The 24383-nt window shown below is 39.3% G+C and overlaps 1 pseudogene; it reads right to left on the minus strand.

Annotated features, from left to right (window-relative positions):
- Nucleotides 1-16602: 16602 nt before the first annotated feature.
- On the minus strand, nucleotides 16603-24081 carry LOC148774639 (peroxynitrite isomerase THAP4-like; annotated as a pseudogene).
- Between the last annotated feature and the right edge of the window lie 302 nt (nucleotides 24082-24383).

The raw sequence follows: 24383 nt of genomic DNA on the forward strand, positions 1-24383 counted from the left end.
GGAAGGTGCCTGCTGGTCAAGAAACTTGTACGTTAACATTGGAGGTACTTTATACTTTGAGGGCTGATTTATAGAGAGGGAAAAGTTTGGTAATGTGAGAGAGAAGACAATTGCAGGCGTAATATCCTTGGTGGTTCATATGGGATGGAATCTGGTAGATAAGTGGAAGAGATGGCCTTTTATAGGAGCATGGACAGTTTTATCATTGTAATAATGAGAAAGAGCTTATGATTACAGGTGTATATATATATATATAGGTTGGCAACTTTAGTGATGGGCACTTATGCAAGTTCTAATTGTTTTTGTTTTCTCAATGAGAATGAAGAGAGGGAAGGAAGAGAATGTAAGCTGATTTAGAAAATATATAGTAAGTTGATAAGCAGCATTAAGTGCTTTATTAAAATTAGTGGTCATGAATTAAAGGAAGACAAGTCAGTATATTTGACTTTTACTTTTTTCACATTCAGCTGGAATAAGAAGAGAGTTGGTGTTTACTAGGATTTTACAAAGTGAGTTTGGCAGCGGGATAAGCGATTTGAGAATCTATGCAAGGGGGTTGTTATAATGATGGACCAAGAAAGGAGGGTAGTGAGGATTGTAGGGAGCATGGGTTAAAGGTCCTGGTGGAGTTTAAATTGTTGAAGCCCATATTCTATAGGGAGTGAGTTGAAAAGATAGGAGCTGGTAGGTGAAGAATGAGGTGCTTGAAGTGAATATTATGAAGGTTATTAGTAGTGACATGGCCTAGGGGATGATCGTGGGACTGATTTGAAATGGAGGACAGGATCATTGGAGGTGAGGAGGTCCATCACCTCTGAATGTTGGGAAGATTGGGTAGACACTGAAGTCACTAAAACCTTGTAAGAGTTGTGGTGGAAGGACAGTAAGGTAGGTGCTAAATATTTGAATAATGAGACCATATGATGTGCAGGTCTGCTGAAGACTCTTAAACGGTAGTGGGTAGTTAATGAAATAGTCCAGTAGCGTAGTTTGAAAGGGTTTTAGGGAGAAGGTAGGTGGTAACGAGGAGCAAGAAAGACATCTAATCTGTCTCTAGGCCCATGAAGTGAGGAATGAAAGAAAACACTGACAACTGCCTGGGAAGGCTCAAGGAAAACAATATCTTCAAGGGAGTCAAGTATCAGTAACGTAACTCAGCGAAGAGGCTGAAGATGGAGGTTTGTTGATGATAGATAGTTAGCTCCAGAGAGCACAATGGAAGAGTTGGGGAGGTTGAAGAGGAAGGATATGAGTCTGGGTTATTTTAAGGGACATACAGAATTTAATGGAGATGAGAGACTGTGATATAAGGGATTACCTGGGACACATTGGCTTTTGCAGTGACTGAGATATAAGGCATGATTGGATTGATTCTTCAAGGAGATGATTCGCAGACCCTAACCACTATGTTACCTAGGACTTCTAAATAGCGCATACAATGGAAACTGTCAGGCTTCCTGTCCATTACGCCATTGATTTATTAAGTTTATTTCTAAAAGTAATGCTATGGTGTGATTACAAATTGAGATAATACAGAAAAACGAAACTGAATTTCCTACTAGTGCTATCTGAGTGTGTGTGTGTGTCATCATCTAAACACCTTTTTAAAATCCTAATACTCTTCTCTTACTTGCTGCTTTTTGTAAATAGTGTATCTTGGACATCTCTCCAGCAGAATATATGGATTTACCTTATTCTTTTTAATAGCTTTTTTTTTTTTTTTGGCCATGCCATGCAGCTTTTAATGGATTGTATTTAACCAGTTCCCTATTGATGGGACATTTGGATTACATCTAGGATGTCTCTGGTGAATAAAACTAAAAGAGGAGGGAAAAACACTGCTACGTTTTATTATGTCCTTTTATATTTTTGATTTTTGTATACTTTAAAAATATATGTGCTTGTATATATATTTTTGGTTTTTATATGTGCTATATGAAACTTATAATAAAGAAACACAAATATTAATACCCTTAGAGACTACAACCAATTAATTGTGCTGCCAGATTACTTTGTGCTTGTGTTTGTCTCCTACTGAACTTTGTCATTTCTATTTAATTGAAGAGTAGAAGAAGCCCATTAAAAAAGAAAAACCGAAACTGTTGCCATTTATGTGGCATTTGTTGAAATTGGATTGTCTTCAGTACAACATAAAAAAAAAATAGAAAAAGCTAGATATCAAGGTTGATGGAACTTTGCAACAATATCTACAACTTCAGATTTAAAGTTTTTGCATTAATTAAAACAACCTCATTTTCTAATGGAATTGACTTTATAATTGTGAATAAGTTCAAATGTATAAAATGAATGTGTACTTAAAACAAGTTATTCAAATTATAACATGAAAAATAAATAATTGATTTTTTTAATGTTCAGTTCAGTCACTCAGTCGTGTCCGACTCTTTGCGACCCCATGAATCACAGCTAACACTGAATCAGAGATTTTGTGCTTTCTAATGTACTAAGCCATAATTTAGTTTTTTTTAACCTGATCTAGATTTGTCAGAATATATGGCCTTGTGATAAATAGCTTTGCTTTAAAATATACTCACTTTTATACCCTAAAGATTTATTACTGACTTTTCAGTTCAGCTGTGTGTGTACACACACACACACACACATAGTAGCTTTTTGTAGCTACCTTTACAAAAGTAATAGAGTCTTTGAATTGCAGTTGCTTCACTGTTCTCAAGTTTCCCAAAATAGGTGCATTAGGTGCCTTTGTTACAATAATGGTCATCTCAGATAGATTCATTTAATTCTTTGTTTAACACTGAGTAATGCTTTTTTCTCTGTCTTTAGAAGTCTTTCACCTATCTCATCTATCAGGGTTATACTTTGAGGGATTATTGTATAGTTTGATGGTAAATAACTAAGATTAAAACTGTGGAACACAGATATGTAGACAGTAGACAGGAATGGCGGAGAAGGCAATGGCAAGCCACTCCAGTACTCTTGCCTAGAAAATCCCATGGATGGAGGAGCCTGGCAGGCTGCAGTCCGTGGGGTCGCAAAGGGTCGGACATGACTGAGCGACTTCACTTTCACTTTTCACTTTCACACATTGGAGAAGGAAATGGCAACCCACTCCAGTGTTCTTGCCTGGAGAATCCCAGGGATGGGGGAGTCTGGTGGGCTTCCGTCTATGGGGTCACACAGAGTCGGACACGACTGAAGTGACTTAGCAGCAGCAGCAGCAGCAGCAGCAGACAGGAATGATGAGGCACCATAATTCCACACTTCATGGGTGTATGAACTGAAGTTCTATATGATTAAGAGTTATTCCCTTGAGTCCTAGGTCAGTACTCTTTCTAATCTGAATAGTTCCTCCTTTCATACATTGCTTTCCTTTTTTAAAAAAATATAAATTTATTTATCATAATTGGAGGCTAATTACTTTACAATATTGTGTTGGTTTTGCCATACATTGACATGAATCCGCCACGGGTGTACAATACATTGCTTTCCTGCTAGAGCTGCCATTAAAGTTAGAAAACACTAGAGTCTTAAACAAATTAGTCTAGAACTGAAAGAAAAAAGTTTGGTGAATACCAGATTTTAATATGAAAGTATCCTATACCATTAGTATTATACTGTATCAGTTTTTTCAGGCTACTGTAACAGCGTATCACAGACTTGGTGACTTAACAAATTTATTTTCTCACATATCTGTAGACTAAAAGTCTAAGATCAAGCTATCAGCAGGGTTGGTTTCTCTTGAGACCATTCTTGGCTTGTAGATGGTCATTTCCCTATGACTTCAGTGTTCCCTCTGTATCTGTATGTGTCCATATTTCCTCTTCTTATAGGGACAAAAGTCATATTGGGTTAGGCTCATCTTTAATGGCCTCACTTTAACTTAATAACCTCTTTAAAGACCCTGTCTCTAAAAATGGTCACATTATAAGGTACTGGAGGTTAGGTCTTCAACATGTAAATTTTGGGGTGATACAGTTTAGCCCATAATGTTTACTAATACTGATAGTAATTCTTTCAGTTCAGTTCAGTTCAGTCGCTTAGTCGTGTCCGACTCTCCGCGACCCCATGAATCACAACACGCCAGGCCTCCCTGTCCATCACCAACTCCCGGAGTACACTCAAACTCATGTCCACAGAGTCGGTGATGCCATCCAGCCATCTCATTCTCCGTCGTCCCCTTCTCCTCCCGCCCCCAACCTTTCCCAGCATCAGAGTCTTTTCCAGTGAGTCAACTCGTCGCATGAGGTGGCCAAAGTATTGCAGTTTCAGCTTTCGCATCAGTCCCTCCAATGAACATCCAGGATTGATCTCCTTTAGAATGGACTGGTTGGATCTCCTTGCATTATAAGGGACTCTCAAGAGTCTTCTCCAACACCACAGTTCAAAAGCATCAATTCTTCGGCGATCAGCTTTCTTCACAGTCCAACTCTCACATCCATACATGACCACGGAAAAAACCATTGCCTTGACTAGACGGACCTTGGTTGGCAAAGTAATGTCTCTGCTTTTTAATATACTATCAAGGTTGGTCATAACTTTCCTTCCAAGGAGCAAGTGTCTTTTAATTTCATGGCTGCAGTCAGCATCTGCAGTGATTTTGGAGCCCAAAAAAATAAAGTCTGACACTGTTTCCACTGTTTTTCCATCTATTTCCCATGAAGTGATGGGACCAGATGCCATGATCTTCGTTTTCTGAATGTTGAGCTTCAAGCCAACCTTTTCACTCTCCTCTTTCACTTTCATCAAGAGGCTTTTGAGTTCCTCTTCACTTTCTGCCATAAGGGTAGTGTCATCTGCATATCTGAGGTTATTGATATTTCTCCCAGCAATCTTGATTCCAGCTTGTGCTTCTTCCAGCCCAGCGTTCCTCATGATGTACTCTGCATATAAGTTAAATAAGCAAGGTGACAATATACAACCTTGACGTACACCTTTTCCTATTTGGAACCAGTCTGCTGTTCCATGTCCAGTTCTAACTGTTGCTTCCTGACCTGCATACACGTTTCTTAAGAGGCAGGTCAGGTGGTCTGGTATTCCTATCTCTTTCAGAACGTTCCACAGTTTCTTGTGATCCACACAGTCAAAGGCTTTGGCATAGTCAATGAAGCAGAAATAGATGTTTTTCTGAAACTCTCTTGCTTTCTCCATGATCCAGCGGATGTTGGCAATTTGATCTCTGGTGCCTCTGCCTTTTCTAAAACCTGCTTGAACATCTGGGAGTTCATGGTTTACATACTGCTGAAGCCTGGCTTGGAGAATTTTGAGCATGACTTTACTAGCGTGTGAGATGAGTGCAATTGTGTGGTAGTTTGAGCATTCTTTGGCATTGCCTTTCTTTGGGATTGGAATGAAGACTGACCTCTTCTAGTCCTGTGGCCACTGCTGAGTTTTCCAAATCTGCTGGCATATTGAGTGCAGCACTTTCACAGCATCATCTTTCAAGGCTTGAAATAGCTCAACTGGAATTCCATCACCTCCACTAGCTTTGCTAGTAGTGATGCTTTCTAAGGCCCACTTGACTTCACATTCCAAGATGTCTGGCTCTAGGCCAGTGATCACGTTATCGTGACTATCTTGGGTAGGTAAAATGTGGGAGGCCCAAGTTTTTCTTTCATTTTTATGCTATTATGTAGTGCTTGCTGTGCTCAGAGAACTAGAAGTGAACATTCCTAAAGGTGTATTTGGGCTTCTTCCCTTGCCTTACTGTGATGTATAACTTTGTAGAAAGCATTATTAGGAATAGTCTGTTTGTTTAAAAAAAGAGAAAAGTCACGTTTTACTGGAAGGTCTTATAAAATATGTTATCTTTATAAAGCTAGTGATGAAAATAGTACATCCTTTTGTTGGAATCAGTTTTAGGTCTACATATTTTTAAATTTCACCTACCCTCAGTAACTTTTCCTTTACTGCATCCATAGTTCTCTGATAATGAACCTTCTATTTTAATAGTTTTATATAGATTTGCAATTCTATAACATTTCTTGACACATACTGCTGCTGCTAAGGTCCATGGTCAAGTATTTTCCTTCTTTGTGTCATAATTCCCCCTAGTATGACCACCTGAAGCAATTTGCTTTCATGAAATGGCATCCTCAGTTCTGTTTTGTATCACTTCAGAATTCATTGATGACATAAATGTCTAGTTTTGCTTTAAACCTAAGATTATTAGGGTATTGACTCTCAAGGTATTATCAGGTATTATCAGTTCAGGTATTATCAGTTCAGGTATTATCAGTTCAGGTATTATCAGTTATTATCAGTTCAGTCGCTCAGTCGTGTCCGACTCTCTGCGACCCCATGAATCACAGCACACCAGGCCTCCCTGTCCATCACCAACTCCCAGAGTTCACTCAAACTCATGTCCATAGAGTCGGTGATGCCATACAGCCATCTCATTCTCTGTCATCCCCTTCTGTTAATTAGTTAATGTGTGACATTTATTTCTCTGATTGATTGAAAATATAAAATTTGTATGTTTGCATTCATTAATTCTTTTAATAAAAGATTTACTTAACAATGTGTTTGCTTTTAAAGTGGAATTGCTTTGTCTGACAAATGTAACCAGAAACAAAAAGGTTTCTTAGTATGGAAAAATTTACTATTCAGAGGAAAAGCATTCTGAGACTGTTAGAAATTGTTATATATTACTATTATTTATTTTATCTCAACTTTTTAAAAAAGGAATTGATTGCAGATTTAAATCACAACAAGATATACTACCATTCACCCACCACAATTGCTAAAATAAGAAGACTGACCACACCAAATGCTGATGAGTGTGGTCATGTAAAAATGCTACAATCACTTTGGGGAAAGGTCTACAGTTTCTTAAAAAAGCAAACATATACCTACCTTCAATTCAGTTCATTATGACTCTTTTTCGTTCAGTTTTACTTTAAAAAGTTTATATATGATTACAATATTTTATTTAAAATTAAAGTAATTTAAATAATGGGTTATATATCTTTGTACAGTGTATACAAAAAGGGATGTAATAATATTCTTTGAAGCATTGTTTATGGTATTAAAAATTATAAATAATCATTGATACAGACATTCTGTAGCAGCTTAAAATAATGTTTCTATTTGTGTGTGTTCACTGGCATGGAAAATCCTGTAAAACATATTGCTAAGGGAAAAATACATTTTGTAATAGTACATGTATAGTTTCATTTATATTACAATAAACTCAAAACAAAGCTATATTTTTCTGTTTGTCTATCAATGCTTAGAAAAAAATCTAGAAAGATATAGCAAACTGATTACTTTTACCTTTAATTTTTACTTTAAATACTTAAGTATTCTTTGATTTTTTTTTAAACAAGAATGTGTTATGTGTTACATTTTAATTAAATGAATAAAGACATAAGCTATGTTCATAAAAAATTAGATTAAGGGACTGGAATTCAGAAAAAATGTTTATTGTAGTCACCATGTTGTTGACAAGCTATATAACTTTTAGCGGATTATCTTATATCTCTATTTTATTTATTTATTTATGGCTATGCTAGGTCTTCATTTCTGTGTGGGCTTTTTTCTAGTGGCAGATAGCGGAGGCTACTCTCTAGTTGGGGTGAGTGGGTTTCTTGTTGCGGTGGCTTCTCTTGTTGTGGAGCACAGGTTCTGGGGCTTGTGGGCTTCAGTAGCTGAAGTACATGGGCTCAGGAGTTGTGGCCCCCGGACTCTAGAGCACAGGCTTGATAGTTGTGATGCATGGGCTTAGCTGCTCTGTGGCATGTGGACTCTTCCCAGATCAGGGATGCCACCAGGGTAACCATCTCTGTTTTCTTAATAGAATTGTATTATTATCATGTATTCCTGGGATAAACAGTTAACTATTAGAGGTTTACAATATAGCTTTCAAGACTTTACAACTGGATTTAAAATGTGGCTCTATTATTAAGCTCTCTATCATCAGTTTCTTCAGTTAGGAATTTCAGAAACACCTTGTTTCAGTGTTTTTGTGAGAATTAAACAAGGTAAAAGATGTAAAGAATTTAGTACATTAGCTGGTAAATAGTAAGAGCTCAAAAGATTGTAGCCAGTTTTATCATTTTTTGTGAAAATAGATATTTTGTTATATCAATATTGCATTCAAAATGTATATGTCATAGCTTATGACCTAAAGTAGTATTTAGAAATAGTGATGTGTAATGTTAGAATCATTAGATAGGGTTCTATTTCTGGTTATGTTTCAAAGAATAATTGTGTTTCATTTTAGTAAAGTCCATGGTCTTTAATAAAATGAAGATCATGGCATCGGGTCCCATCACTTCATGGCAAATGGATGGGGAAAAAGTGGAAACAGTGACAGATTTTATTTTCTTGAGCTCCAAAATCTCTGCGGACAGTGACTGAAGCCATGAAATTAAAAGATGCTTGCTCCTTAGAAGAAAAGCTTTGACAAACCTAGACAGCATATTATAAAAGACGACATCACTTTTCCAGCAAAGGTCCATACAGTCAAAGCTGTGGTTTTTCTGATAGTCATGTACATATGTGAGAGTTGGACCATAAAGGAGGCTGAGTGCTGAAGAACTGATTCTTTCAAACAGTGGTGCTGGAGAAGACTCTTGAGAGTCCCTTGGACTGCATGGAAATCGAACCAGTCAGTCCTAAAGGAAATCTTTGGAAGGACTGATGCTGAAGCTCCAATACTTTGGCCACCTGATACGAAGAGCCAGCTCATTGGAAAAAGACCCTGCTACTGAGAAAGGTTGAGGGCAGGAGGAGTGGGGGTTGGCGACAGAAGATGAGATGGTTGGATGGCATCACTGACTCAATGGACATGAATCTGAGTAAACTCCAGGAGATAGTGGAGGGCAGGGAAGCCTGGCATGCTGCAGTTCATGGGGTCTCAAGGAGTCAGACACAATTTAGCTATTGAACAACAGCTCAAATTTTCTTTTAATTTGAGCAAACTCTGGGAGATAGTGGAGGACAGAGGAGCCTGGTGTACTATGTGCAGTCCATGAGGTCACAAAGAGTCGGACGTGATTGAACAACTGAACAATAACAATAAATATATATAGTTGGATATATAATATTTTTTTAGTTTCAGGTATACTACAGAGATTTTACATTTGGATGCCTTATGAAATGATCATCACATTAAGTGTAGTACCTTAATCTGTCCCTATACAAAGTTATTATGATACTGTGAACCATATTCCTTATCTTTGTATTACATCACCATGGCTTATTTATAACTGAAGGATTTTTTTTTTTACCTCTTTATCTCCTCCATCTATCTTTTTACCCAGTCCCAACCTTCTCCTCGCTTCTGGCAACCACCTATTTGTTCTCTGTATCAATGAATCTGTTTTCTTTTTTTTTAGATTGCATAGAGAAGTGAAATCATTCAGTATTTCTGTTTGACTTCTTTCCTTAGCATAATACCCTCTACATCTATTCATGTTGTTGCAGAGGCAAAATTTTATTTTTTTGTGGCTAAGTAAAAAACGACAGAATGATTTCTGTTCGTTTCCAAGGCAAACCATTCAATATTACAGTAATCCAAGTCTATGCCCCAACGAGTAATGCTGAAGAAGCCGAAGTTGAATGGTTCTATGAAGACCTACAAGACCTTTTAGAACTAACACCCAAAAAAGATGTCCTTTTCACTATAGGGGACTGGAATGCAAAAGTAGGATGTCAAGAAACACCTGGAGTAACAGGCAAATTTGGCCTTGGAGCACGAAATGAAGCAGGGCAAAGGCTAATAGAGTTTTGCCAAGAGAACGCACTGGTCATAGAAAACACCCTCTTCCAACAACACAAGAGAAGACTCTACACATGGACATCACCAGATGGTCAACACCGAAATCAGATTGATTATATTCTTTGCAGCCAAAGATGGAGAAGCTCTATACAGTTAGCAAAAACAAGACCAGGAGCTGATTGTGGCTCAGATCATGAACTCTTTATTGCCAAATTCAGACTTAAATTGAAGAAAGTAGGGCAAACCACTAGACCATTCAGATATGACCTAAATCAAATCCCTTATGATTATACAGTGGAAGTGAGAAATAGATTTAAGGGACTAGATCTGATTGATAGAGTGCCTGATGAACTCTGGACAGAAGTTCATGACATTGTACAGGACACAGGGACCAAGACCATCCCCATGGAAAAGAAATGCAAAAAAGCAAAATGGCTGTCTGGAGAGGCCTTACAAATAGCTGTGAAAAGAAGAGAAGCGAAAAACAAAGGAGAAAAGGAAAGATATAAGCATCTGAATGCAGAGTTCCAAAGAATAGCAAGGAGAGATAAGAAAGCCTTCCTCAGCGATCAATGCAAAGAAATAGAGGAAAACAACAGAATAGGTAAAACGAGATCTTTTCAAGAAAATTAGAGATGTCAAGGGAACATTTCGTGCAAAGATGGGCTCGATAAAGGACAGAAATGGTATGGACCTAACAGAAGCAGAAGATATTAAGAAGAGGTGGCAAGAATACACAGAAGAACTGTACAAAAAAAATCTTCACGACGAAGATAATCACGATGGCATGTTCACTCACCTGGAACCAAACATCTTGGAAAGTGAAGTCAAGTGGGCCTTAGAGAGCATCACTACGAACAAAGCTAGTGGAGGTGATGGAATTCCAATTGAGCTATTTCAAATCCTGAAAGATGATGCTGTGAAAGTGCTGCACTCAATATGCCAGCAGATTTGGAAAACTCAGCAATGGCCACAGGACTGGAAAAGGTCAGTCTTCATTCCAGTCCCAAAGAAAGGGAATGCCAAAGAATGCTCAAACTACCGCACAATTGCACTCTGCTCACACGCTAGTAAAGTCATGCTCAAAATTCTCCAAGCCAGGCTTCAGCAATATGTGAACCATGAACTTCCAGATGTTCAAGCAGGTTTTAGAAAAGGCAGAGGAACCAGACTTCAAATTGCCAACATCCGCTGGATCATGGAGAAAGCAAGAGAGTTCCACAAAAACATCTATTTCTGCTTCATTGACTATGCCAAAGCCTTTGACTGTGTGGATCACAATAAATTGTGGAAAATTCTGAAAGAGCTGGGAGTACCAGACCACCTGACCTGCCTCTTGAGAAACCTGTCTGCAGGTCAGGAAGCAACAGTTAGAACTGGACATGGAACAACGGACTGGTTCCAAACAGAGAAAGGAGTACGTCAAGGTTGTATATTGTCACCCTGCTTATTCAACTTATATGCAGAGTACATCATGAGGAACGCTGGGCTGGAAGAAGCACAAGCTGGAATCAAGATTGCTGGGAGAAATATCAATAACCTCAGATATGCAGATGACACCACCTTTATGGCAGAAAGTGAAGAGGAACTCAAAGGCCTCTTGATGAAAGTGAAAGAGGAGAGTGAAAAGGTTGACTTGAAGCTCAACGTTCAGAAAACGAAGATCATGGCATCTGGTCCCATCACTTCATGGGAAATAGATGGGGAAACAGTGGAAACAGTGTCAGACTTTTATTTTTTGGGGCTCCAAAATCACTGCAGATGCTGATTGCAGCCATGAAATTAAAAGACGCTTACTCCTTGGAAGGAAAGTTATGACCAACCTAGATAGCATATTAAAAAGCAGAGACATTACTTTGCCAACAAAGGTCCGTCTAGTCAAGGCTATGGTTTTTCCTGTGGACATGTATGGATGTTAGAGTTGGACTGTGAAGAAAGCTGATCGCCGAAGAATTGATGCTTTTGAACTGTGGTGCTGGAGAAGACTCTTGAGAGTCCCTTGGACTGCAAGGAGATCCAACCAGTCCATTCTAAAGGAGATCAATCCTGGGTTTTCATTGGAAGGACTGATGCTAAAGCTGAAACTCCAATACTTTGGCCACCTCATGCGACGAGTTGACTTACTGGAAAAGAGTCTGATGCTGGGAGGGATTGGGGGTGGGAGGAGACGGGGATGACAGAGAATGAGATGGCTGGATGGCATCACCGACTCGATGGACATGAGTTTGAGTGAACTCTGGGAGTTGGTGATGGACAGGGAGGCCTGGCGTGCTGTGGTTCATGGGGTCGTGGAGAGGCGGACACGACTGATCGACTGAACTGAACTGAATACTATTCCATTGTATTTATATACTACATCTTCTTTATCTGTTCATCTTTTGACTGACTTTTGGCTTGTTTCCATGTCTTGGCTACTATAAAAAATGCTGCAGTGAATTTTGGAGTGTATGTATCTCTTCAAATTAGTACTTTTTAAAGCTATGTACCAAGAAGTGAAATTGTTGGGTCATATGGCAGTTCTATATTTAATTTTTTGAGGAACCATCATACAGTATTCCATAGTGGTTGTACTATTTTACATTCCCACCAGCAGTTAATAAGGATTTCCTTTTCTCCACATCCTCACCAACACTTGTTATTTGTGGTCTTTTTGATGATAGCCATTCCGACAGGTGTGAGATGGTATCTTTTTGTGGTTTTGATGTATATTTCCTTGATTACTGGTGATGTTGAACATCTTTCCATGTGTCTGTTGGCTATCAAATCAGTCTTTTTTGGGAAAATGTGGATTCAGGCCCTTTGCCCATTGTCTAGTCATATGGTTTGGTTTTCTTTGATGTTGAGTTGTTTGGGTGCTTTGTGTACAGTAAGTCCCCTTCATGCAGACCTTCAGGTTGTGAACGTTCAAAGACTGGAACATGGTTATCAGCTACTTAGTGATCCTCAGTGAGAAGCTGGAGCTAAATCTGCAAAAGTTGTATCTTCAAAGACTCATTGAACTCCTTGCTGCGCATCCTAAGGAGCTTACTAATGAAGACCTGATTGAATTGGAGGCCCAGAGAAAGGATGAAGAGAGACAAGAAGAAGAAGTAGCTGAAAAACTGAAGAGATTTCACAACGCAGGAAATGACAAGGGGTTTTTCTTTATATGAGGAGGCACTGTTAATTTTTGAGGCACAGGACCCGAACGTAGGATGGTACACAAAATAGCAGCCATTCAGAATGCAATCCAGTGCTACTGTGTCATCTGTGACAAGAAAAAAAGAGCTTCTATCTAGACATTACTGGACCATTTTTTCAGGAGGGTGGATAAGGTTGATCCAGCAAGGAACCAGAACCTGTGCCATCAGCATCAGGCGTGAGTGAACTTGCAGCTTGCCCTCTATGTCCTCTGTGTTGACAGTCCTTCAGCTCTACCGTCTCCCACCTCCTCTCCCTCCTCCAGTCAGTAACTCTTCTTTCCTGTCCACTTGATGCCAGCCCCTGTATGCTGGTTGTTGTACTGTACTACTGTACTTTTTGAGATACTGTACTATAAGATTAAAAATGTTTATTTTGTGTGCTTATTGCTATGTATTATTTGTGTAAAAAATGTTATAAGCCTATTATGCTGCTAAGTCACTTCAGTCGTGTCCGACTCTGTGCGACCCCATAGACAGCAGCCCACCAGGCTCCTCTGTCCCTGGGATTCTCCAGGCAAGAATACTGGAGTGGGTTACCATTTCCTTCTCCAATGCATGCATGCATGCTAAGTCGCATCAGTCATGTCCGACTCTATACAACCCTATGGACAGCAGCCCACTAGGCTCCTCTGTCCACAGGATTCTCCAGGCAAGAATACTGGAGTGGGTTGCCATTTCCTTCTCCAGAAGCCTATTATAGTAAATTGCTATATATAGTAAATTGTGTTGGTTGGATAGCTTGGTTGGATTTAGGAACAAATTTGACTTACAAACATCCTCTCAGAAAGAACTTGTTTGTATGTAGGGGACTTAACTATATTTTGGATATTAACCCTTTACTGAATATATCATTAGTAAATATCTTTTCCCATTCAGAAGGCTGCCTTTTCATTTTGCACCCTTCACTGTACAAAAACGTTTTAGTTTGATATCCCATTTGTTTATTTTTGTTTTTGCTTCCCTTGCCTGAAGACATATCCATAAATCTATTGTTGATACGACCAACATCAAAGAGCGTACTGTCTCTGTTTTCTTCTAGGAGATTTTTGGTTTCAGATCTTACATTTATGTCTTTAATCCATTTTGAGTTTGTATATGTTTGAGGAAGTTGTCTGATTTGATTCTTTTTCATGTAGCTGTCCAATTTTCCCAGCATCATTTGTTGAACAGGCTGCTTTTTCCCCATTGTATATTCTTGCCTTTTTTGTCATAGATTAACTGATTATATAAGTATAGGTTTATTTCTGGGCTCTTTATTCTGTTCTGTTGATCTATGTGTCTGTTTATGTCAGTACCAAACTGTTTTGATTACTGTAGCTTTGTAGTTGGAAAAGGCAATGGCAAGCCACTCCAGTACTCTTGCCTAGAAAATCCCATGGGTGGAGGAGCCTGGTAGGCTGCAGTCCATGGGGTCGCTAAGGGTCGGACACGACTGAGCGACTTCACTTTCACTTTTCACTTTCACACATTGGAGAAGGAAATGGCAACCCACTCCAGTGTTCTTGCCTGGAGAATCCCAGGGACGGGGGAGCCTGGTGGGCTTCCATCTGTGGGGTCACACAGAGTCGGACACGACTGAAGTGACTTAGCAGCAGCAGCAGCAGCTTTGTAGTACAGTTTGAAATCAGGATGCGAGATGCCTCTAGTTCTCTTCCGCTTTCTTAAGGTTGCTTTGACTATTCAGGATCTTTTGTGTTTTCATACAAATACTAGGATTCTTTGTTCTAGTTCAGTGAAGAATGCCCTTAATAATTTCATAGGGTTATCACTGAATCTATCTATAGATTGCCTTGGGTGTTATGGTCATTTCAGCAATATTAATCCTTCCAATCTGTGAGCACAGTGTATCTTTCTATTGGTTGGTGGTGTCTTCCATTTCTTTTATCAACTTCTTATAGTTCTCAGAGTACAAGGCTTTCTCCTCCTTGGTCAGATGTAGTCTCAGGTATTTTATTATTTTTGATGTGAGTCTGGCTTAAGGTTTATCAGTTTTGTTTATCTTTTTAAAGAACCAGCTCTTCGTTTCATCAATCTTTTCTTAGTCTCTATTTACTACTGCTCTGATCTTTTTTCTTATGGCTGTGCTGGGTCTTTGTTGCTGCATAGGCTTTTCTCTTAATTGTCATGAGTAGAGTCTACTGTCTAGTTGTACAGTCTTCTCTTTGCTGTGGCTTCTCTTGTTGTAGGGCATGGGCTTTAGGTGTGAGGGCTTCCATAGTTGCAGCACATGGGCTTGGCAGTTGTGACTCCCAGGCTCTAAAACACAGACTCAGTAGTTGTGGTACATGGGCTTAGTTGCTTCATGGCATGTGGGATCTTCCCGGACCAGGAGGTCAGTTCCATGTCTTCTGCATTGGCAGGGGGATTCTTTACTGCTGAGCCACCAGGGAAGCGTGCGCTGATCTTTATTATTTCTTTACGTTACTAACTTTGATTTTTCTTTGTTCTTCTTGTAGTTTCTTTAGATGTAAGTTTAGACTGCTTTTTTTGAGATTTTTTTTTATTTCCTGAGGTAGGCTTGTATCACTAGACTTCCTTCTTAGAACTGCTTTTGCTGCATCCCACAGATTTTGAATCGTTGTGTGTCCATTTTCTTTTGTTTCCAGGTTAGTTAGTAGCATGTTGTTTAGATTCTCCATACTTGTTTTTCTTGCAGTTTTTTTCCTTAGTTGATTTCTAGTCTCCTAGGATGGTCATAAAAGAAACTTGATATGATTTCACTTTTCTTAAATTTATTGAGACATTTTGTGGCCTACAATGTGGTCTGTTCTGGAGAATACTTCATGTACCTTTGAAAATAATAGGTATTCTGACCTTTTTGTCCTGTGTATATCTACTAACTCCTAATAGGTATATTAGATCTGATGTGTCATTTAAGGTCAGTGTTTCTTTGTTGATTTTCTGTCTGGATGATCTGTCCATTGATATAAGTGGGGTATTAAAGTTCTATACTATTATTATATTGTTCTCAGTTTCTCCCTATATTTTGTTAATATTTGCTTTATGTATTTAGGTGCTTCTATGTTGGATGCATATATATTTACAGTTGCTATATTGTCTTGTTGGGTTGCTCACCTTATCATTATGTAATGTTCTTTGTCTTGGTGACACCTTTGTTTTAAAGTCTACTTTTTTAATATTGATTTTGCTATTCCAGCTTTCTTTTTGTTTTTATTCACTTGGAATAACTTTTTTTATCCCCTCGCCTACATTCTTTGTGTGTGGTTTTATTTATTTTAAAGAAATTATTATTAATGTACAAAATGAATTTAACTTCAAGGATATTCATTAGAACATGAATGAAAAATCTTCCCATGATTTTTAGTCTTCCATAATTTTTCTGATAGTTTACTGTATCTATTGTATTTTACATTTAGATGCTAATTCATTAGGATTTTATGTGAGATATGTAATACAAAGGGATTTCCCCTGTTGAATAGTTCTGCTTTCCCAGCTGACATAAAATGTCTTCTGTCTCACTGGCTAAAGCCCCATTCCTACAGATACCTCTTGAGTGCCCTGGAGAGAGTGAGGTAAGCTCACCAACCTGGGCGCCTCTTCTGCAAGGTACAGCTACTGTCATAGCCTGTGCAGAGATAGCAGGGAGTGTGCAACACCCAGAAATGCTCAGAGGCCATCAGTGCGTAGCAGGAACCCCGCCTCATAATAACCAGGCAGTGTGGGAGCCTCATGGCACTGATACTGACCACAGGGTGAGGATTAAAAGGACAGCAGCCTGCTCAGGGAGGAGAAGCTTACTGTCTTCAACTGGTCCAGATTCTCCTGCAGCTTGCACACCTGGCTGTCCGAGTAGCTGTTGTGTCACAGGGTTTTTAGCTTGCTGTTCTTCTCTGCCTGCTCCCACAGGCAGTACCCTTTGTTTCTGTTCTGCCAGGATGAGACGCAGGAGTACAGCAAACTGAATGCTGACAGGATCACCTCCTTGATAAACATGGGACTGATGTCACTGTGTTCACTTAGTGCAGCTTCCACGCCTGGCTTCAGGGAGACATCTGTTGGAGAGGTAGAGGCCCGCTGGGAGGGCTTCTGAGGCTTTGCCGGGAGTGATAAACTTACGGGGTCTGTGCCCAGCCCTTGTCGGACCCCCAGGCTAACTGTGCTTCAGCCAGGCTCCACATTCTCTCTCCAGCCTCTTTCAGTTAACAGGCTCTCAGGGGACAGACAGCCTCTTTCCAGTGCGCTTAGAGGAGAAACTATAAGAAAGAAGTGAGCCAATAAATCTGCATACCCCAGATCCTGGGGGGTGTAAAATCATCCGTGGAAATGCCACTCTTATCTGCCAGGCCTGTCAGGGGACGTGGTGTTCTCATCGCCAGCATCTACAGCAGACGTGTTTGCGTCTCCCTCACTGACTAACGCTTTGATGGCACTAACGCTTTGATGGCCAGACTGCCTTCTGGAGTACTTCCAGTTTCTGACTGGTGGCTCTGGGCTGGCCCTGGGTACAGTTTACCCTACAAGGCCTCCCAGTTCACCTTGCAGGACTCTGGCTTGGCCACTGGGTTTTCCCTTGAGGTTGTTGATGACCGTGCAGCTCCTTTCCTGTCTGCTTTACTCACATGTGCCCGCAACCCCTGAAGCCTTTCTGGTGGCCTTTCTCCTGGTGCAGCTGTGGCTGACCAGCCTCCCTCTTCTCAGTGAGGCGGGAGATGGAAGGCATGACTGTAAGCTCGAGTAGTCCGTGCTGACCCCCCAGCCTTGTGGAGAAGCTTTCTTTGGTGAATTGTTCACCGCTGGGGAAAGACTATTTGTGGGGGGTCCAGATATACTTCTGAATAGTTTTTAATAACTGGAGCAGACATTTTGAGTCCTTACTCTGCCCTTGGAATAACTCACAGCCACATAACAGATCACCATCTTGGGCATCAGACTCTGGCCCTTCCTCACTGATCCCATACCAGGGCAGGACTGCCCTGGGGGGAGGGTACAAGGTTACATGACTGCAGGACACGGGAGACAGGCATATGGCTCCCACGGTGTGGCAAGATGGCAGCACCCAGCTGCCTGCCGCCTGGGCATCCAGCCTGAGACCTGTCTTTGTGTGTCTCTAGACTAGAAATGAGTCTCTTGTAGGCAGCATATATATATGAGTCTTGTTTTGTTATCCATTCAGCCACCCTGTGTCTTTTGACTGGAGCATGTAGTCTATTTATACTTAAAATAATTCTTCATAGGTATGTACTTATTGCCATTTCATTGACTGTTTTCTTGTTTTTGTAGTTCTTTGTTCCTTTCTTCTTTGCTCTCTTCTATGATTTGATGACTATCTTTAGTGTTTTGTTTGGATTCCTTTTTCTTTTTTGTGTATGTGTCTTTTGTAGGTTTTTGGTTTGTGGTTACTATGAAGTTCATATATAACAGTGTATGTCTGTGTTTATAAAGATCATCAACTTAAAATAATCAATCATATATATATGTATACTTACATATATATATCAATTTAAAATAATCACTCATTTTTTGAATGTGATGAGGGGAGTAAAAATGTAGGGTGGTTAGACTGCATCTGAACTTGAGATCATCACTTTAAAATAATCATTCATATTTATGAATGATTTTTACTCCCCTCACCACATTTAATGCTTTTAATGTCATATTTCACATCTTATTGTTTTGTATATCCCTTAGCTACTTGTAGATTTAGCTGGTTTTATAGTTCTGTCTTTTAACCTTCCTACTAGCTATGTAAGTGGTTGATCCGCTACCTTTACTGTATATTTGCCTTTACCAGTGGGATTTTTCTCTTCATAATTTTGATATATCTAGTTGTGACCTTTTCTTTCCTGCTTACAGAAGTCTCTTTAACATTTCTTTTAAAGCTGGTTTAATGGTGCTAAACTCTTTTAGCTTTTGTTTGTAAAACTTTTTATCTCTGCTTCAAGTCTGAATGATAACCTTGTCAGGTGTAGAGTATTTTTGGTTGTTATATTTTCTCTTTTATCACTTTGAATATATCATGTCATTGCCTTCTGGCCTGCAAAGTGTTTGCTAAAAAGTCAACTGATAGTCTTATGGGAATTCCTTATACCTCACTAGTTGCTTTTCTCTTTAATTTTTGCCATTTTCATTATAATGTGTCTTATTTATAAATCTCTTTGGGTTCATCTTGTTTGGACCTGGATATCTTTTTCCTGTCCCAGGTTAGAGAAGTTTTCAGCTCTTATTTCTCCAAATAATTTCTCTGCCCCTCTTTCCTTTCCTTCTGGGACCTTTGTAATATGAATGTTAGATATGCTTAATGTTTTATCAGAGGTCTCTTAGACTATCCTGCCTTTTTAAAATTACTTTTTCTTTTTTCTATTCAGTCTGGGTGATTTCTATAATCTGTTTTCCAGATTGCTGATCCATTCCTCTGTATAATCTAATCTACCATTGATTACTTACGGTGTATTTAAAAATTTCAGTTACTGTGTTCTTTAGCTCTGTTTAGCGCTTCTAACTGTTGAAATTCTCACTGTTTTCATTCTTCCACGTTTGGTGCATATCCTTATGGTCATTCCCTTGAACTCTGTATTGGATAGATTGCTTATCTCCACATTTAAATCTTTTTCTGAGGTTTTTGTCTTATTCCATTGTTTAAAACATATTCCTCTGTCTCCTCATATTGCCCAAATATCTGTTTATTTCTTTGTGTTGGATTGGTCGATGATGTTTCCTGATCTCAGAAAAATGGCACCTTTTAGGAGACCCCACAGCACACTCTCCTCTGGCCACTAGAGTTATATGCTCTAGCTGCGCTCCCTGTGTGGGCTGAATGGGCCCTTATGCTGGGATGAGCTGACTGCTGTGGGGCACTGGTAGGAAGGGCTGGCCTCTAGCCCGGTTGGTGTGAGGCTGTGCCTTGTGCAGTGGCTGTGGGCCAGGCCCACTGGGAGGGCAGGTTGCCTGTTCAACCCAGGAGGTGCATGGGGCTGCTGCTGACCTCCTGTTTGGTGAGCCTGGGGTCCTCCTTGGCTGTCTGCATAGCTTGAGGGGTTTGGAAGCACCTCTTTCTTGGTGGCTCAGTGGTAAAGAATTCATCTGCCAAGGCAGGAGACTCGGATTCAATCCCTTATCCAGGAAGATCCCAAATGCTGCGGAGCAACTAAGCATGTGCACCACAGCTATTGAACTTGTGCTCTAGAGCCCAGGAGCTGCAACTACTGAAGCCAAGTGCCCTAGAGCCCATGCTTGACAACAAGAGAAGCCATGCAATGAGAAGCCCCTGCTTGCCACACTAGAGAAAAGCCTATCCTGCAACTAAGACACAGCACAGCCATAAATAAATAAATAAAATTATGTTAAAAACTCAGCAAGCCAGTCTGAGGGTGACAAACTTAGAAAATAAAAATACTGGGTCAATTTTAGGTCCTATTAAAAAGCCATACATGTTTTAAATTTTTGAATATATTATCTTTTAGTGAAAGGGGGCTAAAGACACCTATAAATGAAGTGTCAGCATAAACCAGTTGTTTGATTTTACATCTAAAGTGTAAAATGACCATAGTTCCTGTTTGTCAATAGTTATCACCTGTTTACTAATACTAGCCCAAGCTTCATAGTCTATATGTAAGAATTCAACATCATGTTTTGTGGAATACTCTTGTAAAATGTATTGATTTTCTCCTTTCTTGGAACATTCATTGTGAAAAGTTAGGGAATGGCTTAAACATATATAAATCAGGAAGACAGAAGCTTATTTATCCAGTGTTTATTCAGCAAATACTTGTTGATCACTGTGTGCCAGGCACAGATGTGGGCATTAGATATCAATGACAAAAAGTAGACCAAAACATCTGTGGTCTGCTCAGTGCTCTGTGGTGATCTAAATGGGGAGGAAATCCAAAAAAGAGTGGATATATGTATACATGTGGCTGATTCACTTTGCTGTATAGTGGAAACTAACACAACATTGTGAAGCAGTTAAACTCCAACAAAAATTAATTAAAATTTGCAGTCTAGTGGGAAGAATAAAGTCTATAATAAATGATAAACATAATAAATAACAAACGTATATGGTATACTAAAAATTGATAAAGTCTTTGCAAAAAGAAGAAGACTTACAACATGGCAAAAGGAATTCCAAATGCAGGAAGAAGAGAAAGAACCATCAAATGAGATTGAGAAGACAGAATCCTGTGAGTAACATGTAGGAGAGTGTGATGTTCTGGAAACCTAGAAAAGGAAGTGTATCAAAGCAGAGGGAATAATCAGCAGTCAGATGCTTCTAAGTGTGTCAGACCTGAGACTCGACTGTAGGAGTTGGCCTCTAGAAGGTACACTGGTGATGTGGACAAGTTTCAGTAACTTGTACAGTTTAATTCCTTTTAGCCATGGACGAGTCGTGACAGAAAAGAGTTACTGCTAAGCTGTCTTCTTTTTGTGGTCTTATGACACTGATGCTAGTTTGATCTGTGGTGATTGTGTAACACCTAGATTGCTATTCACAGAAAACTTAGGGTGCTCTTGGCTTTGCTTGAATATCAGCTTGTTCAGAGTGAATGAATGATTGTTAGAATTATACTAAGAGCAGCAGTAAGGAATTAAATTTCTGTTGTAAGAACCTCAAACCCAGAACCTCAGGAGCTAGTCATTTGGTACTTATCATTATTTATATTCAGAAAAGCTCACTAAGAGAATCTGTGATGTGTGGGCATTATAATCAGCTGACTCCAGGTGGTATTCCTAGAGGTTGTTATAGAAAGAAAGAAAATAGCTTAAAGAGGAAAAAATTCAATCCTGATTTTAACTCCATTTGGGCCACTAAGAAAAAGAATACCAAGTCTGGTAGAGAATTTGCCTTCTTTATTTTAATTTAATGTGTTATTCTAGATTTAGAATGTATAGGATTAACCTGGGAGAGGGGAATGATCAGAAATTTAACACTAGCATGTTATCGCGCTAGCCAGGGCCTGCTGAGTAGACGGCATCATGATATGTGGGCTGAGATGAGGCTGCTCTAGACAAGTCTCTCCTAGAGTTAACTGATGGAAACTGCCACCTTCCAGAATTTTCATTACCTTAGGAATGCTCTGCCAAGACTGCTGAAACACAGCTGTGGGTGCTTTGCCGACGCCCACGTTGTCAGTGTCAGGAAGGATGTACTTTTAAACCTCTAATTTATCTAATAATGTCTTTGGTGATTTGTGTAGGTTTGGCATTGTGAGGAAAATGCTTCCTGACTTGGTTTATAGCAAGAATTCAGAGTGCAGTCTTAAAATGTGTATTGTCTTATTATGCAAGTAGAAGATACTAACAAGACAACTCAGGGAAAAGATCCAACTAAAATACTACCCTGTCCATCTAACAAAACTTATCCACCCAAACATTTGAAAATAAATGAAAATTAAATATTTTATGCTAGAATAATCTTATTTGGCTATTGGTTCATGCTTTATACCAAGATGGCAATATACAGTGCTGAAAGAGAGCCAGCTTTCATATTCAGTTCCAATCTGACTCCTTTCCTTTTCTCTAGTGGAAAAATTTGACTGGATTCATGTCAGCCTATAAAGTGGAGAAAGAATAATAAGCTCTTGTAAATAAACATTTTGGTAGGAAAAGTACTCTTTTGTTTTAAATATAAAGCTAGCCAACTTCTGAGCTTGTGCGCGGTAACTACTGAAGCCTGCACACCCTAGAGCCCGTGCTCTGCAGCAAGAGAAGCCACGCAGTAAGAAGCTGGCACACTGCAGCTAGAGAAAGCCCTTGTGCAACAACGAAGACCCAATGCAGTGAAATATAAAACTTCATAACCAGTTGGTAACAATATTATTTCATATGTTTATGGGATAAGCATGTCTCTTTAAGAAGACAGTATGTAAAATCTGAGGGATTCTTCCCTTAACTGGTAGATTCACTGCAAGCACTGATTGCATTCATCAAAATAAATATACATTCAGCTTTTAACAAGACACTTGGTACATAAAGGAGAGTATCCCCATATTGCTTACAAAAGGAATATATAGAACTTATTTCCATTCTGCTTGGAGTATGTATGTAAAAACATTTGTTTGGATCTGAAGTGTGTTAATTTATACCTTTATATTGCCTTTGTTTTATCTCTGAAATTCAAAACCTTATTGGAACAGAATTATAGAATTAGAATTTTAAACCTGGAAGAGACTTCACAGTCATTTTATTTCAGTTTCTTAATTTTTCTATTGAGGAACTAAAATCCAGAGAATTTAAGCATGTTTTCTCAAGTTACCCAGGTAGAACTAGAACCAAGCTTTCTAACGCCTCATATTTCTGCTAAAACCTGCCTCCAACAAATGAAAGTGAAAGTTGCTCCGTTGTGTCTGACTCTTTGCAACCGCATGGACTGTATAGTCCTTGGAATCCTCCAGGCCAGAATACTGAGTGAATAGCAATTAAAGGATAACTTGGCAGAAATTTTAGGTCTTGCTTGTGTGCAACTGTTTGTGTCCAGGCTTCAAAGTCAGTAGTGATCCCTAATTATTCTTCATCTTTTAAAAAAATTCCTGCAAGCACTTTAGGTGAAAGGAATGCTCTGGATTCTTCTGTAACTTGGTCCTGTGATGAAATCTAAGGAAATCATTGCTCATCTAGAGCATAAGAAATGAGCATACTCGGAACAGACGTTTTGCTTCTCTGTGCTCCACTGATTATGATAGTGATTTGAGTAGTTCCTGTAATGATTGTCTTGCTTCTCAGGTGGCTCAATGGTAAAGAATCTGCCTACCAATACAGGAGACACAGGAGATGCGGGTTTGATCCCTGGGTTGGGAAGATACCCTGCAGAAGGAAATGGTGACCCACTTCTGTATTCTTGCCTAAAAATCCCATGGACAGAGGAGCCTGGTGGGCTATAATCCATAGGGTCACAAAGAGTCAGACACGACTGAGCTACTGAGCATGCACACATGGTGATTATCTTAGTCTATTTGGGCTGCTTTAACAAATTACTGTAGACTGGAAGGCTTATAAGCAACAAAAATTTGTTTCTTACATTTCTGGAGGCTGGGAAATTCAAGATCAAAGCGTGGGCAGATTCAGTGTCTAGTGAGGGCATGCTGTCTGGTGTATAGATAACTGTATTTTCCTTGTGTCCTCACCTGGTGGAAAGGGCAAGGGAGTTTGCTGGGATTTCTTTTTCATAAGGGTACTAATCTTATTCACAAGGGATCCATCCTCATCACTTAATTACCTCCCAAAGTTTCCACCTCCAAATACCATTACTTTGGGCATTAGAATTTCAGCATATGAATTGAGGGCGGGAAGACAAACTTTTTATACTGCTCCCACATATTCTGTATAGCTTTTTAAAAGACCAATTTGGGGAAAGGCTGATTAAAATAAAATAGTATAAACATTGATAAGTACTGAACTGTTGAAGGTCAGTAAATACAGTTGTATTTTTATAGTTCACAAACTTATACCAAGCATGTTTGGGGCTGTGGTGGTTATTTCTGAAATCAAATTGAGGAGTTAACATTGACCTACTCAGATAAATAGTCTGAGGATGAAGATGATACTAG

This window comes from Moschus berezovskii, chromosome 20 (genome assembly GCF_049115385.1).
Source record: "Moschus berezovskii isolate FMDL1 chromosome 20, NW_MosBer_1.0, whole genome shotgun sequence".
NCBI classification, from domain to species: domain Eukaryota; kingdom Metazoa; phylum Chordata; class Mammalia; order Artiodactyla; family Moschidae; genus Moschus; species Moschus berezovskii.